This window comes from Jaculus jaculus, chromosome 2, assembly GCF_020740685.1.
Source record: "Jaculus jaculus isolate mJacJac1 chromosome 2, mJacJac1.mat.Y.cur, whole genome shotgun sequence".
In the NCBI taxonomy this organism is placed as follows: Eukaryota; Metazoa; Chordata; class Mammalia; order Rodentia; family Dipodidae; genus Jaculus; species Jaculus jaculus.
In genome coordinates, this window is record NC_059103.1 from 117375688 (window position 1) to 117394471 (window position 18784).

Sequence of the window (18784 nt, forward strand, 5' to 3'; positions counted from 1 at the left end):
GTTATGTAGCAAGTGCTCTTGCCTACTGGACCATCTCTCCAGGCCTTAAGTATTTTTAAAGATGCTTATGGTATTCAAATATTTCTTCAACAACAAAAAAGAGAAATCCCACATAGAAGTAAGCAATATATGGTCTCATGATTTTTTAAACTTTGTTTTAGTTTTTGGCTTTTGGTTTTTGTTGTATTGAGCTAGGTCTTAATTCTCCAACTCAGGCTAGCTTGGAGCTCACTTGGTAGCCCAGGCATGCCTTTAATTCACAGTAATCTTCCTGATTCATCTTCTCAGGTACTGGGAATCTAGACATGCACTTCTTTCTCAGGAGTTTGGAAGAAGCTAAAGTGTGAGGCAGGAAACAAGCTGCTGAATCTCAATGATAATCTTATTCAATTATCTTCCAGTTATTGAATGGGTTCAATTTGGAGGTATTGTGCTAATGACTTTACATACTCTTGTGATAATGGCTTTTTATGCATTATTTAATTTCACTGTTAAAGCAAGTATTATTTTAGCTTGCTAATGAACAGATTGAAGTTTGGAATAATCAACAATTTGTCTGAGTTCACTCTGAGTGAGGACTTGGACCATATTCTTTCTGTTTCCATTGGGTGTGGTCTTCCCCATTATTCAACATGGCCTAGCCTCCACTATAGCAAAACCACTTCTGAGGTAGTTGAAAGCACATACATACTTTGTTTCACTTTGCTACAGCACTTATTAGAATGCCCATGTTTCTGCCTCTGTTGTATATAGACTCAACTATACAAATACAATGGTCTTTGCAGTAAGACCTACTTGAGTCCATATCTTGTCTCACATTTATTAGATGTGTGTTTGGAAAGAATGTTTTCTTTTTTTTTTTAATTTCTTTTTGGTTTATTTTTATTTATTTATTTGAGAGTCACAGACCCACAGAAAGAGACAGAGAAAGAGAGAGAGAGAGAGAATGTGCGTGCCAGGGCTCCAGCCACTGCAAATGAACTCCAGACGCATGCACCCCCTTGTGCATCTGGCTAACATGGGTCCTGTGAAATCGAGCCTTGAACCGGGGTCCTAGGGCTTCACAGGCAAGTGCTTAACTGCTAAGCCTTCTCTCCAGCCCGGAAAGAATGCTTTAAAACCAAGCTTTTGTTTTGCCTCTTTAGTTAAAATGGAGATATTGTGTTCTATTTGATTGTTACACAGATTAATAATGCATGTTCAAAAAATATTAACAATGTCGGGTGTGGTGGCACATGCCTTTAATTCCAGCACTCAGAAGGCAGAGGTAGAAGGATCACCATGAGTTCAAGGCAACCCTGAGACTTTATAGTGAATTCCAGGTCAGCCTGAGCTAGAGTGAGACCCAACCTCAAAAAAACAAAAGTAAAAAAAGTTAACTGTGTCACCCACCTTTCTTTAAATTTACTTTGTTAGCCATAAATTGTTTCTGTTTATACAGAAAAAAAAAGTCCTGGTGTTTAACGTGACTTGAAGCCCCGAAACTTAGCACAGAACTCTGCTAGTATTGAAATATATGTCATTGGTAATATGAAAATATCATCTGATTAATAGTCATTATGATTTATTTGTTAGGTCTGTGCCAGGTATTAAAAAGTTACTTTTAGGAACTTAAAATTAAAATATTCTCTATAGGTTTTTAAAGCTCAGACAGAAACAGTTATTAGTAATCTATTTTTGGACTATGAAAATTCATTTATAGTATTCAAGTGAAATAGTATGAGGAAAGTCATCAGGATAGAAAAACCTAAGGAATTTTCTCTTCCCAAAGATAAGTATTCCATTCAATGGGATCATTACATATGTGTGGTGGTTTGATTCAGGTGTCCCCATATGTTTATATGTTCTGAATGCTAGGTCTGCAGCTGATGGCAATTTGGGAATTTAATCCTCCTGGAGGCAGTGTATTGTTGGGGGCAAGCTTATTAGTGTTATAGCAAAATTTCCCTTGTTGGTGTTTGACACAATCTCCTGCTACCATTGTCCACTTGATGTTGGCAGGGAGGTGATGTCCAGTCTCTGTTCATGTCACATTTTCCCCTGCCATCATAGAGCTTCTTCTCAAGTTTGTAAGCCTTTGTAAATCCTTTCCTCCTATCAGCTGCTTTTGGTAGGGTGTTTATCCAGTAAGCTGACTGCAACAATATGTAAAAGTAAAAATAAGTGATAAACTTGTAATGTTTGGTTGAGAATCAGGGTTTCTTACATATAACAAGCTATTATCCATATTGGAACAACTCCAGTTCCTAGCATACAACATTGTGGTAGTTTGAATGATCTATGTCCCCCAAAGACTCAGGTGTTTTGTTAAAGCTTGTAACTTGGGTCTCCAGCTATCTAGCTGGAGGAGGTGTCACTGGGAGTGGACCCTGTGTTTTGGGGTGGATCTGAATCCCAGCCCAAACGAATGCAGGGAGGTCTGAGCTCTGGTGAAATTTTGTGCTTGCTCTTTGTTCATGTTTACTGACTGGTGGTGGTTTCTCTCTCTGCTTGGATTTATGAAAGGGATCCAGCTTCTTTCACTCTTGATGGAACTTCCCTTGGATCTGTAAACCTAAAGTAAATCCTTTCCCCCCAGACTGTGTCTGGTTTGGATGTTCATCCCACCAATATTGGAACTGTCTACTGAGACAGCCTGACCCTGCAATATATTATATGTGTATCTGTGTGGTTGAGGAGGGTACCAAGTACCTGATTATACCTCTAAGCTAAGAATACAGTAGGGTAAGAAATGGAAAGAGAAGGCATGAATTTAGTATGTACAAAATAAGAGGATCAAACCATTAACTAAACACAGAGGAGGTTTGGTGAGGAGGTCAAGCAGGCTCTAAGAAAGCCGAGTTACCAAAAGAAAGGTCAGAAATGGGAAAGTCATAGATGGTACTGGCTTGGAGGAGGTGAGAAATTTCCTAACACATAAGGTAAGATTGTTAGACCTCACCTCTGTGCTTTCTTCACATGAGTCATAACTCAAACCACTTTAGAGTATGATCATAACACAGAAGCCTTAAAACTATGAGCTATTTCTCAATTCAACTTAGGGAGCAGAGAACTTAACACTGTATGAGCCCACACGTGTGAACAGAACAAAGGGAAAGGCTTACAAAGTCTCCCTTTGAACCAGCAGGTATAGTCTGGCCCAGAATTTCCCTAGCTTGAAGCACATGGGGAAGCTGCGGCCCATTTGATCTATAATTATATCAGTTTTATGGTTATACTGGTGAGGAAAAGGGAATGATTCAAGGAAAATGAATTTAGAGGGGCACATAATATACCAAAAAGTAGTAATAGTTTCATTCATTTATTTATTGACTAGATATTGAGATCCTATCATATGCCAACTGTCATTGTATCATTAGGATAATAGGCAAGGCCTCGGGCAGCATATATATTTTTCTAATAATTCTATTATGATTTTTAAAAATTCTAAATCTAATTCTAATAGCAAGTATAAAAATAGGTGTATAAGATAATTTTGGAGAACTTGAATATTCTTCAAAGGTCTTCCTGAAGTGTCTTTTTTATTATTAAAAATTAACTAGGATGAACTTATCCTGCCAAAATTCATTGCTTATTCCTTTAAGAAATCTTTAAGAGAAATTTTTCCAGACTTCTCAAAGCAGGTCCCACAGTGAGCACACCTCTATCCCAGGTGGTCATCATCAGTAATAGTGAATTATTTATTCCTTTGCATAATGTCTTCCTGGTCCTCCTCAATAGTAACTTCATGATAATAGGAATCTGGTTTGTTTTATCCTCAGTGGAGCCTCAGTGCCTTTTCCAGGGCCTACCCTGCAGAAAGGTCTTACTAAATACTTGGAATATAGGTGATCAGCCTCTCAGTTTTCTTAGACCTGAGAACTAAAACAGGTTGGTCCTGAGCAAAGCAGGGTGGTTGATTACCTGACGGACATGAATATTCACTGGATAAAAGATCAATCTCACAATAGACCTTGCATGAGTGAAGTGGATTCTTAAGTGTGTGCAAACTAGACCCAAAGCAGAGGTGTTGCTATGCTGTGATATAGTTGTAACTGCTGGCTGGAGTGTAGGCCTGGACCTTAGGTGAACGGGAAGGCAGATTCCCAGAGAATCATTCAAACATCATGAGCATCACACAACGGTTTGGATACCAAGCTTTACATTCTCTTACCTCTGACTGGGGTTTGAGGCAAGTCTATTCTGGGCCTTGACAAGCCACTTGGCTGTTGAGGTTTCCAGATGTACCAGGTGTAAAAACTAACAATTAGAATCACTCTTAACATGAAGGAGCATTTGACAGCTAAGCCTTTAACTTCATGCAGATCTCTAAGATCTGAAATATTAGTTTCTCTAATAGTCAAGCTAGTCCTGTGAGGTCAGCTTTATTTTATTCCTACCCTCTTGCTGAAGAGAGTCCTCTTGAAATGCTGCCAAAAGCTCTCCAGGCAAGATGAAAAGTTTCTTCTATTGTTTTCTCTTACTTGTTGTTTTGCATTTCTGCCCTCCTTTTGTGCCCTCTGAAATTAGGTCTGTCAGTCATTTTGCAAATGACAATTGCAATAATGTTATTTATTTTTTCCTAAAAAGAAATTGCTGTTTACCAGGTTCAAAGATTGGCCCTATCTTGAGACATTGGTGACTACTCCTAGATTAGGAGTGTTTTTGTTTTAACCATTTTGTAGTTTTTTTTTTTTTTTTTTTTTTACCTTAATAGAGAAAGAGAAGGGAAGTAGTAAGGGAAGGAGGGAAGGTAAAAGGGGGAGAGAGAGACAGTTAGACAGAGACAGAACCATTTAAAATTCCTGCAAGATTTATGAATCCTATTTGGGTAGATTCCTTGACTCTTGGTTGAGGTGTTCCTCAAGTATATGTCACTTTCATAAGCTCTAAAGAGTTTGTTTCAACAGAATCTCTTGCCTCATCAATAAGAAGGACGAACAAATTTCATGTTCATTTCTATTTTATTGTACACTCTAAGTCTGCAGTATAGGCTGCAATATACCTGTGATTAGCTTTAAAGAAAGAGGGATAGGCTAATCAAATTGCATCTATTTGGAGATGTTTTCAAAACAGTATGTGCTAGTTCAACTATTTTTGGAGAAAATATAGCTTGTTGGTATTTTGCAAGTTAGAAAGTTTGGATTTATGACTGTCTTTGGTAACAGCTGGTATTTGACTTTTTAACCAGGATATTTATAAAAGAATTTGTTGTAAGTTCTTTAAAAACAATGGCAACTCTGTTTTATTTTAATTTATCTGTGGGATTTTGTCTAGACAGAAACATTGTGTTTTGACCTTGACTATGAATTTCTTGCTGTGAGAAGTGTTAAATTCATAGTTCTGTACAGAAGGCCTTGAACTTCCTTAGATTTCCTTATATAGTTAAGAAATAATCTCTTAAATCATTGGGCAATAGTCTATCAGAAAATTTGTCTTCTCTTATCCTCCAACTTTTTCTGAACTCGACCTCTACAAGGGACACCTATGTGCTCCCATCCAACCTTCTGCTCCCAACATATCACCAAGAACCCTCCTTCACTCTTGCAACAGATCTGAATTAAATGGAAAACTCTACTTTTAGGGAGATACATCAATAGTCAACCTCCATTTTCTTTCTATTCTTGACCATTCTCTTAGAGACAGCTAATTAGAGACAATTGTGTGGGTAATTATAGATTCTAAAATTGTCACTGGTTAATTCCAGGACCTAGAAACATTAATTATATGCTAATTGTGTTCATGTAAGATATTTGACTTTAAAGCAGGTCTCAGTCAAGATTCAAGACCCATTTTTGTGCTAACTACATGTTACGCTGCATGTCACTGTCTTAGAGGGGCACACACACACAAGCCCATCAAAAAGCAAGAGGGGTTTAATTTGATAAACTGTGAGAGGCATCATATTAATAAACTTACATCACATTGTAATTTTGCACAGTGAGACCCAGTACAATTATCTGGACTGCTGATAGGCAGTTATATATTATAACTACGATTAATTGGTAAGCAGAAACAGGTAAAATGAAAACTTTATTAGTATCAACTGACATAAAAGAGTGCTTTGAATACAGAAGTTTAAGTTTATGTAGTATAACTGTTATATGACAAAAATTCAAGTTTGACTATAACATTCTTTTTTGTTTGTTTGTTTTCGAGGTAGGGTCTCACTCTAGCTCAGGCTGGCCTACAATTCACTCTGTTATATCAAGGTGGCCTTGGACGCATGGCTATCCTCCTACCTCTACCTCTCAAGTGCTGGGATTAAAGGCATGCGCCACCATGCCCAGTTTGATTATAACATTCTTTCATTGAGAACCTCACAAAATAATAATTTAAAAAAAGCCTAACTCTTAAGGCCCACTGCTCACAAGGGATAATGGTGAACAGATGTCAAATCTGCTTTATATCTTTCTTTATGAAAAGAATTGATTCTACAATAAAGTTGAAGTTCCCTTAGTCTCCCATTTCTATTCTTACCTCGGTCCCTTCCCAGAGACAGATATGCTCACAAATTGCAAGTGAAATACAAATAAACTCTGGAATCTGTTCCATGGGGGAAGGGGGGTACATGTACAGAAAATATGTCTTAGCATTATGCATTTCCATAATAATGACAAATATATTGCACAGTGATGTGGGTTTCACAACTAAAATAATGTCCTTGTGTCGAAATGCATGTTTGGACATTTTCAGAATTTTAAATTTTAAATTAAAATCATCCAGAAACTGTACTTCTTTAGAGAAATTGTCTCACAGTTATAAAGGATGACATAACCTTGTGAAAATAAGTTAATCATATTAAAAAGAACATTCCTTAGGTATGTGCTTTAATAATAATAACAGTAAAAGCTTTTTCAAAAACTTTTTTATCAACATAATTTTTTTAATGTTGGGGACTGCAAATCCAGGGATTTGCTCTTGTTAGGCAAGAGCTCTATCACTGAACTATGTCCCAGCCCCTCAAATAATTTTTTAAAGATACCTTCTGAAGTCTGATTAATAGATTAACCAGACCATGATTAATTAATGCTAAAGTAGCTAAGGAATTTATTATTTTATCCTAGATAATAAATACTACAATAAATAGTATTAACAATATCTAGAGAACTTCAATGTATCACTAGCAATATCTAGAGAATTCTTTATCATTTTATCAAGAGTTTCTTAAATGAGAATATCTGTTCCCACTATTGAAATGATATGAAAAAAATTTTTACTTCCATAATGTCAAAGTAGCTGCATAAGTTCACCCTTCAGGAATAATTAGGACATAAGATCATGGAGTATATGAAGTTCTGGGATATTTCTGGGCTCTTGGATGAGTATAACTTGGCTATTATCTTGTTAACCTTGGATATATCATTTTTTGCTCTCTTGGACTCATTGCTCATTGTCTTCATCTCAGAGATGCTCCTGTTGGTGGAATGAGGATAGGGAAAGGTAAAAAGATGATAATTAATATTCCTTCAAGCTCTAAAATTATATTATTCCATTATTAATTTTCTTCTTTTTTCTCACTCAATGTTCTAGGACAAAGTGGTAATTTGTCAGAATCAAGGGAATTGTCTAGAAAGTAAATATAAAAGAATATAAGAATCTCAAATATAAAGTTTTCTTATTCTTTTTTCAGTAATTTATTTATTTTCAAGCAGAGAAAGAGAGAGATAGAGAGAAGAGAGACACAGACATACAGAAAGAATGGGCATTCTAGAGCTTCTAGCCACTACCAACAAACTCCAGATTCATGTGCCACTTTGTGCATCTGGCTTTACATGGGTACTGGAGAATTGAACCCAGGTCATTAGGCTTTGCAGGCAAGTCCCTTAACCACTGACCTATGTCTCCAGCCCCTCTCTTATTCTTTTGTGTATGTGTGTGTATTTAAGTTTTCGAGGTAGGGTTTTACTTTAGCCCTGGATGTCCTGGAATTCACTACATAGTCTCAGGATGCCCTCGAACTCATGGTGAGCCTCCTACTTCTGCCTCCTGAGTGCTGGGATTAAAGGTATGCACTACCATGCCTGGCTTCTTTCTCTTATTCTTAATTCATTATCAGATCAATCCATCCAGAAGAAAATAGACAAAAACTGATGAAGAGAGAAGCTACAAACAAACAAACAAAAAACATTTATAATTCACTCTTAGGATCTTACAGGATAGACTATCTACATGAACTCAACTTAAACATAGTTATATTTCTACTCAAAACAATAATACACCTAATCAAAGTGACCCATGTTTAAGATTATTGGATAGTTGTCAGTCAGTGCAGAAAAAGTATAATCAGGGACCCATCACCTTGGGATCACGTCAAGTTCTATTAGTTATCAATTATCAATACCACTCATGAAGAGCAATATTATTTTGTGTTGCAAATAATTATTTTATAACAGAAAAATATGACTTGAAAAATAAATAATAATGCTTATGGAAGAAAAAATAGTTAGCTTGTTTTCAGTAGTACTTGTCCATAAATTACACACAGTATTTTTGTATGTTCTTAAAGACATTAAAAATTGGGTTGGCATGTGACTCAGTTGGTAGAGTGGTTGCTTAATATGCATGAAATCCTGGGTTTGATCCTTGCGTTTCATAAACTAAGCATGATATATGCACTTGGGAGATGGCAGGGTCATCATTTTAAGGTTATCCTCAAGTGCATATGGAGTTTACGGCCAGTCTAGGCTATATGATATCCTACCTCAGAAAAGAAATAGAGAAAGAAAGGGAGGAAAAGGAGGGGGAAGGAGACGGAGGGCAGGGTGATAGAAAGAGGAAGGGAGGAAGGGACAGGAGAGGGAAAAAGGAGGGATGGAAGTGCATTCTGTATCTGTGGTGGGGTTAGCTATGCAGTTGTGACATTCTTTACTGTAACTTTAGGGTCTGAAAGATAAAAGTGACAGTGAAAATGTATCAACAAAGATAACTGAAAGAAACTTCCTGATATTACCTTCTCTATTCAAGACCTTGTATTTAGGAGTAGTTTCTTAGAAGGTCTAAATGTATACTTATGTATATGTTTTGTAAGGTTTACATATAGGGGTTTAAGTATCTCAAAGGAATTATAAATCACAAATAAGGTATTAAGCACATTTATGAACAAAGGTGTTTTTGAAGAAAAACTACTAAACATTTCTTTTCAAGAAAGCAAGCTTCTTGTTTAACTCAAATATATTTATCTTCTACTTTTAAACATTCTTTCATAATTCTTACAGTAAGCAATTAAATCAATATCATAGAATTGGGAGATAAGAGCACTGATATCAGGGATATATGGAATGAATTCATGGTCTCTCCAGGTGAGTGGTCTTGGCAAGTTATATTCTCCTGAGCCTGCCTCCTTCATGTCACAAATGCAAATCATAATTACTTCTCAAGGATAAAAGTAATACAAGTAAGGACTGGGGATGTAGCTCAATTGATAGAATGCTTGCCTAGCATGTATTTGGCCCTGAGTTTGATGCCCAGTAGTGGATAAACAAGATATGGTGATACAAGCCTGTAATCCTTGAACTCAAAAGGTAGAGGCAGGCAGAAGTTCAAGGTCATTCTCACAATTGTGAAGGTTAATATTGGTTGTCAACTTGACAAGATCCAGCATCATCTACAAGACAAATTTTTGGGTGTGTTTGTGAGGAAGTTTCTAGATTCGGTTAATTGAGAAGGGAAGACCCTAGCTGGGCAGCACTTTTCATAGGCTAAGTTCCCTAACTGAATAAAAAAGAGAAAGCTGAGTATCAACATTCATCACTTTCTGCTTCCTGATTGTGGATTGAATGTGACTAGCTATTTCATTGCATGCCTTTCCCACCACAATGAATATGTTGTAGTTACCTTCTTGTTGCTAGGACACAGCGCTTGACAAAAAGCAGTAGGAAAGATTTTATTTTGGCTTATAGTCACAAGGGGAAGCTTCATGATGACAGGAGAAACATCATAAGAGCAGAAGCTGGGCATTGCTTCTGCCACAGCAGGTGGAAAATAGCAGCAGGAAACTGAGCCATGCTCTGGGTGTGGCAGGGGGTGGTGGCAAATCTAGCTATATAACACCACTAAACCTGCTCCCAATAATACCTTCTTCCAGTAAGCCTCTACCTCCCAAATTGCCATTATCTGGGGACCAGGCATTCAAAAAACATGGGTTTGTGAGGGACCTCTGATTCAAACCACCACAGAATGGTATCCTGAAGCCATAAAGCCAAAATAGGCCTTTCCTTTCTTAAGCTGCTTCTTGTCAAATATTTGGTTGCAGGAATGAAAAAAATAAATAACTAATATAGCTACATAGTGTGTTTCAGACCCTGCCTCAAAATAAATTAATTAACAAACATAGACATGGTGAAACATTTAACAGTGGGCAGAAGAAGTAAATGATATCAGTATAGACAGATTATCAAAAACAAAAGTTGGACAGTAAACAAATGAGAAAATGAGACCTATTGCACAATCATGTTAAGGTAAAGACACTCATGTGGTATTCCTATAAAACAATAATACCCTCATTGTTCATGAAAGGTGGAGTGTAAAACATGGTAAATACAGTATGATGAAAATTGGGATTTTAGATGGACATGAAAAGGCAGAAAGGAAAGAAAAGGAAAGGGGAGGGGAAGGAAAGGAGAGGGGAAGGGAAAGGAAGAGAAGGGAAGGGAAGGGAAGGGAAAGAGGTTGTGCTGGGATCAGTCATGATCTATGCTATCATTTTTGTCCTTGAGCTCTAAGAAGAGCTGGAGTCAGGTATTCTATTCACAAAGCCTGCCATATAGAGGAATCTCAGGATAGATGGCTATTGTTTTTTAGTACTGAAAGAAGGTTCTATTTAGTAGGGTTTCATTTGCATCAACTTGACTGCTATTATTGAGTTTATCAACTTTGTAAAAAATAAGGATATGTCTTGAGCTAAGAGTTAAAGATTAGGAAGAAGAGAAGTGGAGAACAGAAAGAAACATTTTATCATGGCAGAGAATATTAGGAAAAGAATATAGGAACAGAAATTACTTACTGAGTGCTTACCATGTGCTAGACATTCATGCATTCCTTCACTCTTCTATTCAACCAATCTATATTTATGGAGATCTCTGAGTTGTGGAATTAGTTACCGTTCTCGTTGCTGTAACAAAATACTCAACAGAATAACTTCGGGAAGGAAAGGTTTACCTCGGTTTACAGTTCCATGCCACAGTCCATCGTGGCAGGGAAGGCCTGGCGGCAGAAGCATGAACTAGTCGCTCTCATTCTGTCTACCCTGGGGAAGCAGAGTGATGAGCGCTGCTGCTCAACCCCTTTTTTATTGCTATTCATCTCTAGTCCCAGGAGTGGCTTCACCCACAATTAGGATGGGTCATCCCACCTTAATTAACCTAATGTAGAAAAGCCCTCACAGACGTGCCCAGAGATCAGTTTCCTTAGTGATCTAAATTCCATCAAGTTGACAACTAGAGATTGTCACAAAACAGCCATTGTCCCATACACAGGAAACACAGGAAAACTACAGACTGCTCTATTGGAATGGTAGTAAGTAAAACATATTGCATGTTAAATGGTAGTAAGATTATTCGGGGGGGGGCAGGAAGCAAAGGAAGGCTGTAAGAAGAGGAAGGCGTTGCAATTTTCAGTGGGTAGGTCAAGGAAGATAATTCTGCTAGACATTATTTCATGCATTATTTCTTTCAATCTCTCTTATGCCCCTTGAAGAAGTACTTTGATTACTGCAAGATGCTGTTTTCAATAAGTAAACCAGGACTCAGAGTCTTTGTGGAAGATATAGAGATGGGTTTAGGGTTTGGGATGTCTGGATCCACAGTTGTCTTCTAATGTAAATACTTCTCATATAGGAAGTAAACGGGCCTCTGAAGGATGAATCCAAATAGGGAACAAGAGTGTGATTAGGGAGAAAAAAAAATCTTACATCAATATCATCATGGTATCCATTTTCCATTCTGAAAATCTGAAGTAAACCTTCATCTTGTTTGGAGGAAAAGATTTCAGAAAGCAAAACTGAGCACAATCTTGTGGGCTGGCAAGTAAACCCAGAAGTTACAAAGGGTGTGTTAAGTAGTTCCATTAAGAAATTCTGATTTTGTCTAGCACGTTAGTGTCTTGCTGCATGACCAGGAAGAGTGTGACTTGCCCAATGTCACATGTCTTGTGTGCTACCAACTCATGGTGGAAAAGTCAAAAGACCTGCCAGTCTGCACAGCCCCTGACAATGGGGCTGCCCCACCACCACTGTTCTGCCCAGTTCTCGGCACCCCCAGTGACCACCAAGGAGAACCAAACACGTATGTAAGGGCAAGGAGCTTTAATTCGGGCTTAAGCTCGGTCTCTTGACTTCACCAAAGCAGTGGGTCCCTACAAGAGCCCCGAGTAGTGGGAGGGTAGGGTTTTTATAGGGATTTGAACATAGAAAAAGGGGATGGGTACATGATTGGTTGATTTAAACAGTATACTCTTCTGGTTGGCTTAGGATTTTGGTGGGCAAAGTTGGCTGGAGCTAGGGGAATTGAACTTTATGACTTCAGGAATGTATGGCATGATCAGTTTCCAGTATCTGTTAAGCCCATCCTTACCAGAAGATAAAAAACTTAGATCTTGCTGGGAAACAGAAACTTAGGCCTACTGAGGACTCTGAAGCCTGTCATGACGTCCCTCTGGTTCCTGAGTCCTTCACCCACCAGCGTCTTAGGTTGAATTTATTCTCCCTTGCAGTACACTGGGGTTCAGTCAAAAGGTATATTACTGGGTTGGAGAGATGGGTTAATGGTTAAGTTGCTTGCCTGTGAAGCCTTAGAACCCAGGTTTGATTCCCCAGTACCCACATAAGCCAGATGTACGTGATGGTGCATGCATCTGGAGTTCGGTTGCAGTGGCTGGAGGCCCTGGCACACCCATTCTCTCTCTCTCTCTGAAATTAAATAAATAAACAGGAATACTTTGTTTTAAGATACATTACTGAGTGAAAGACAGACCCACTTACAGAAGGAAAGGAGGAGTGAGTAGGCTGTGTATCTGAGATACCAGAGGAGGTGTAAGTGAGGGAAGTGAAGACAGGAATAAGAATAGGCCAGATGAGCTTCAAGGTGGCTCTTTCCATCCCAGGAAGGGGTCTGGAGAGCTGCGGGGACCATGGAAGGAACAAAACAGGTTCTCTATCTCAATAACGCTAGCTATAGTCTTATAAAACAGGCCACACAGTGTTGTTTATATAAAAACTGAAGCTCAGAAAAATCTACTTATCTCACTCAAGGTCACAGAGCCGGCAGTGTTCAGATTTTGTCATTTTTTTCCCCCTCCCCTGTGGGTCTCTTTCTTTGTTTCCATCACTTCTTCCCTCGGCTTTCCTTCATGTGTATACCGTGAGGTGGTGAGATTTTTTTTTATCTTTTTTTTTTTTTCTAAAATAGTTATCAAGTCTCAAATAGCATTAAGTATGCGGTTACCATAACAACACAACCATCGCTGAGGACTGGCCTCCCTGCTTGCCTCCAGGTTCCTATTTCACAGAGCAGGGTCCTTTCCTTTGTGAAACTTCTGACAACCGTCACGTCCCATCCCGAGTGATTGTCACCTCTAGCACCCGGTGAGCTGAACCGGGCCCTGTGGGCCTTGGCCACCAGGGAACCGCCAGCGGTCTGCAGGATGCACACTCGGGCGCTGCTTCCGCACTTGCTGAGCTGGTGCTCCGCGGTTCCTGTCTTGTCACACTTATCCCGACAGTAACCTTCAGCTCATAATTATGTTAATAGATACTGCATAACGAGTCGAGCCGGTCTTTACAGGTAGTGCACAGGTAGATGAACACACACACGCACACACTCGCGCACACATGACTGCGCAAACAGCCCGGGGCAGCGCCGCTCGGGAGGAAAAGCGCGCCGGAGTAGCCCCGCCCGCGCAGCTGCGCCCCGCGCTGCCAATCACCGCGGCGTGGGAGGAGCCGGGCCTGGGGGCGGGGCGGGGGGGGGCCCGCTGCACAGCTGGACGCCCGGTGGCGGGGCGGCGTGGGCCAGAGCTGCACCACGATTGGTCCGCATCCGGATGGAGGCGTGGCCTGCCGCGGGAGAGGCGTGGCCGGCGGCAGAGGGAGGCGGGCGCTCTGGGCAGTGGGTGTGCGCGCGCCTGGGCTGGAGTTTTAGTATAAACAAGGAGCCCGACTGGTTCGGCGGAATTCTTCCCTTCTTCCCGCGCGCCCTCCTTGCCCGTCCTTGGGTCGTATTTTTGGGCGGGCGGCACACAGATAGGAGGCGGAGGACCCGGGGTCCGTCGGCCGGTAGGTGGTTCCCGGGGCTGAGCTGTGCCCCGTGGTGGGGACGCGGGATCGGGCTGTGTGGAGATTCGGGGCTGGCTGGGACTGCGCCCCGAGGCGGCCGGCTGAGGTCTCCGGAGAGCCCCCCGGGACCCTGGGGGTGCTCTCGCCGGGCCCCCATCGCGCCCGGGGCCGCTGCGCTCCTTACAGGTGCGAGGCTGTGCCGCGGGGACCCGGGCGCTCGCTGGGCTGTGCGTGGTCCCCTTCTCCTCATCCCCAGCCAGGCCTGGCGCCTTGCAGATCTTGGTAGTTTGGGAAGGTTTGAGTTAGTCGCGTCTATCCTTTTGCCACTCCCGCTTCCATCTCGGGGCATACCCAGGTTGTTTTCCTCGTTTCTTAAGTTTCCTCGTTCCTTTGGGTCTGTTTTTTTTTTTTTTTTTCGCGGATTCCGTATCATCTAAGGTCTGACTCTTAAGAAGGCGTAGGGAAACAGTAATGTTGTGTTCCCCACCGACACTCATTCCTCGGTTTCCCCCGGCAGACTTGGGACACACCGAGTCGCCTTGCCTTTTGTCAGAGCCCAGGTGAGTTGCCTTGGGACGCCTGTCTTGACGATACTAAGGTGGCTTGGGGAGACTCACTCTTCTCTCTAGCTGAGGCGGGGGAACAACTCCAGTGGTGGACACCAGAAAAAGGCAAAAAACAGGGGAGCAGGGCTGTGCGCACCTGTGTGTGTGTGTGTGTGTGTGTGTGTGTGTGTGTGTGTACACGTGTGTATAATTTGACATTTACTTGCGACCTTACCACATCCAGATTGGCGCAGCTCACAGCACCGTGGCTTAGTCGCCTGCCAGTGTCCGGGGGTGGCACAAGTGTGGTAAACAGCTCTGGGAGAGCGTCCAGGCAGCACTTTCCTCTTGTGAATGTAGATGTGCCACTTTTGCAGATGAATCCCTGGGGTATGGTGCGCATGGCTGCGTATGCCTTAGACTTGTTATGTATGTTTGGGCGAACGCGTCTCCAAGGAGTCCTTCGTCAGCAGCACCATGTGACAATGGTCAGGAATTGCTGGTGTGTGTAGATCTATATTTAGCCCGGATGATGTCTCACAGGAGGAAGGGTCTCAAGAGCTGAGTGCATAAAGGGGAAGAGTCCAGGGATCAGGGTGTAACGCTCTTGAATGATGTCTGGCACACTCAGACCCAGACGGGTGAATAATTATTCTTTCCTCCTGAGGACAGTGCAGTAAGTGGACTTTGGCATGTCATGACTGCCTTAATTTAAACATAGTTGGAGCTTGGGTGGGCAGCCTGTGTTAAGGGAGTTGAACAACGAGGTTTGAAAGGAAGCAGTGGGTATACCTGGTGAAAGATTTGGGAGGAGATCGACGGTCAAATGACATTTACAGCACATGTAGATTGGTTTCTTTAGTGTTTGAAAAATTGGCTGTTGAGGTTGGCTTTCATGGAAGACAAATAATGGCAGCTAGTTAAATCCTATCACTAATGGCAGGTATTTGGTGGGGAGGCATTGTTTAAGCCACTGAAGACCCTGCACACTTTTCGATGGAAGTCAGGGCCCAGGAGCAGTGCCTGCTGCATGACTCCTTTCAAGAAGATTTTCTAGCAAGTATGAGAGCATCAGTCACTGATGAGCTAGTGCATCTCCTGCATGAGGGTTAATCCTTTGTTTTCCTAAGGGCAGCACACTTCTCGTGAAGCATGCAGGCTTTGCACGTTCCAGTTGTTGAATAGACAGCTCCCTTCCTAAAACTTCATTTCTCCTGTGGTGCACTTTCAGCTTTGCTCCATATTATGCCCTCCACTAGTCATTGTGTTTGATACTGCCCCACTTTCTACCTGGGAATTATACTGTCTCCTGGAGGAGAGAATCATCAGAAAGTATTTGCCTTGTCTTCTCCAGTTTAGAGTCTAATCTGTTCTTCAGTATATAGAGCTAAGTATTTCTAAGTATTCACTGTGGAGTCCTTATACTATCACTGACATTCCATTCTTACACTCTAAAATTTACAGCTGCTTAGTAGAGTACACTAAAAGAAACGGTGTTTTTAAAAATCGAGGGAGGAAGTTGAGAGTGGGGATAGTGTCGTTGCATGCTAGGTGGAGTTCCTGGTATGGCACAGGAAGCCTAGGATCAGCTCTTTCAGTCTCCAAGGGTTACCTGGAAGAACTGAATTTGGGAGGAAGATTTAGATGATCCCAAAGACAGCATTACCTTGGAAAGGAGATGGGGAAAACAGAGTGTTCTACCTTGCGTGGGAGAAAAATCAGGAATTCCCAAGTAAGGGTTAAGAAAAGCTTAATTCTGATGCTACACATCATGAATATAAATATAAATAAGTTTGTATAACACTTTATGGAGGCTTACAAATGTGAATTGTACTGTTGATAATTAAGACTTACAGGATATCTTTGCTGATAGTAATTAGGTGTGATTTCCCTTCACTCTTTTGATTTTTCTAGAACTATGGCCAAGTATGTATAGCTGTCCATTGATTTTTCTTGGTCTTCCAGTGAAAGCTACAAAAATTAGGTTTATGCAAGCATTACTTGTTCTAAATGACAGTTGTAGCTTAGTACTGTGGGCAGGTCTCTGTTCTCAAAATAAGGAGACTTAGGTTAGGACAGTAATCATTGTGGTTGGTGGTGACTAAATTAAATAGTGAAAAAGAGGGCAATTCCCAAGACTCTAACCCTTTTACAGCCCTAGGTTAGATAATAATTTGCTAATTATTTGAAGATGCTTCTTAGAGGAATATGAAATAATTGATTCTTATCACAGACTTGTGAAGCATCGGGAAATAAAACTGACTGGTTTTTATCAGCTAGTATATGTTTTCCCTTGTAAGAATGAGCACGGGCACTTTCCTAAATTCGATAAGATGCCACAGTCACAAATTTGTCAGTATTATCCCCGGAACTCCGGTTGCCCTTACGCTTTTCTAAACCAGTGCTACTTGTTACTGGAAAGCGGTTGCACTTTCCAAGATAGGGCACCAGGAGCCATCTAGTGGCAAGTTCAAGAACTACATGGACTCAGTAGATAAAGGCAGTAATGTGGCAATAATGTCCTTGTGTACTGGCTTCCCATCCCACACACCAAAGCTTTATCTCATAGGAAGGTTTTTAATGACTCTCTGGCTCTATTTAGAGTTTCCACATACTGAAATGTCGTTTTATGCTTTAATAAGTGGATAGCAACATCCTTAAGACAGAAGATCACAAATCTTTGTTGTTGTTTTTCTCCAAGGAAACCAAAGATTGTAACTGAGTCAGAATTCCCTTCCTTCATCAAGTAGGTATTAGTCAAAAATTTCTAAATGGCATTCAGGCAGATCAAGCAGAGTTCGAATTCATCTGTTGTGTGGGTGCTCACAGCTTAAATCAGGAAACACACCTTTTTCGTGTGGAGAAAAACAGGACCTTCTTCAAAAATAGTGCTGGGAAATCTGGTCCAGCCATTGTGGAAAACAGTGTGGAGGTTCCTAAAACAGCTAGAGATTGATCTACCATATGACCCAGCTATAGCGCTCCTAGGCATATATCCAAAGGACTCATTCATTTCCTTAGAAGTACATGCTCAACCATGTTTATTGCTGCTCAATTTATAATAGCTGGGAAATGGAACCAGCCTAGATGTCCCTCAACAGATGAGTGGATAATGAAGATGTGGTACATTTATACAATGGAGTTCTACTCAGCGGTAAAGAAAAATGAAGTTATGAAATTTGCAGAAAAATGGATGGACCTGGAAAATATTATACTAAGTCAGGTATCCCAGGCCCAGAAAGCCAAGCGCCACATGTTCTCTCTCATATGTGGATCCTAGCTACAGACGACTGGGCTTCTGCGTGAGAATGAAAATACTTAGTAGCAGAGGCCAGTAAGTTGAAAAGGAGACATAAAGGGTGGAGAAAGGAAGGGAGGAGGATACTTAATAGGTTGATATTGTATGTATGTAATTACAATGATTGTAATGGGGAGGTAATATGATGGAGAATGGAATTTCAAACGGGAAAGTGTGGGGGTGGGGAGGGAGGGAATTACCATGGGATATATTTTATAATCATGGAAAATGTTAATAAAAGTTAAAAAAAAAATAGTGCTGGGAAATGTACTGAGCATTTGGGACTCAGTTCCAAAGACTGCGCCACCATGCTGCTGCTTAGGTGGATTTGGAGTTGACTCTCCCTTCTGTTTGTCCTCAGCACAGTTCCTCTTCTCCAGGAGACTAGCAGAAGCTCAGGGGGGTCTATAGCTTTCAAAGATGCTCTTAGAAGCCTTAGCTTTTTAATTTTTTTGTTCATTATTGTTGTATTATTTCAGAGCCACAGACACAGAAAGAAAGGCAGATATATATAGAGAGAGAATGGGCGTGCCAGGGCCTCTAGCCACTGCAAACAAATTCCAGACGCGTGCGCCCCCTTGTGCATCTGGCTAACGTGGGTCCTAGGGAATCGAGCCTCGAACTGGGGTCCTTAGGCTTCACAGGCAAGCGCTTAACTGCTAAGCCATCTCTCCAGCCCAAGCCTCAGCT

The 18784-nt window shown here is 41.0% G+C and overlaps 1 protein-coding gene across 6 annotated transcripts in view; it reads left to right on the plus strand.

Annotated features, from left to right (window-relative positions):
- Positions 1 to 18784, plus strand: part of Rasgef1b (RasGEF domain family member 1B) — a 568755-nt gene that overhangs the window by 517316 nt on the left and 32655 nt on the right. Inside the window, exon 1 of one of the 6 annotated variants that reach the window (XM_045144033.1) lies at positions 14099 to 14251. The exons of 4 other annotated variants lie outside the window; for them this stretch is intronic. The gene's annotated coding sequence lies outside the window, so the exon portion shown is untranslated. Of the gene's footprint in view, positions 1 to 14098; positions 14252 to 15336; positions 15473 to 18784 lie in introns of those variants that run through there. One more of the 6 variants, XM_045144034.1, reaches the window with a different exon arrangement.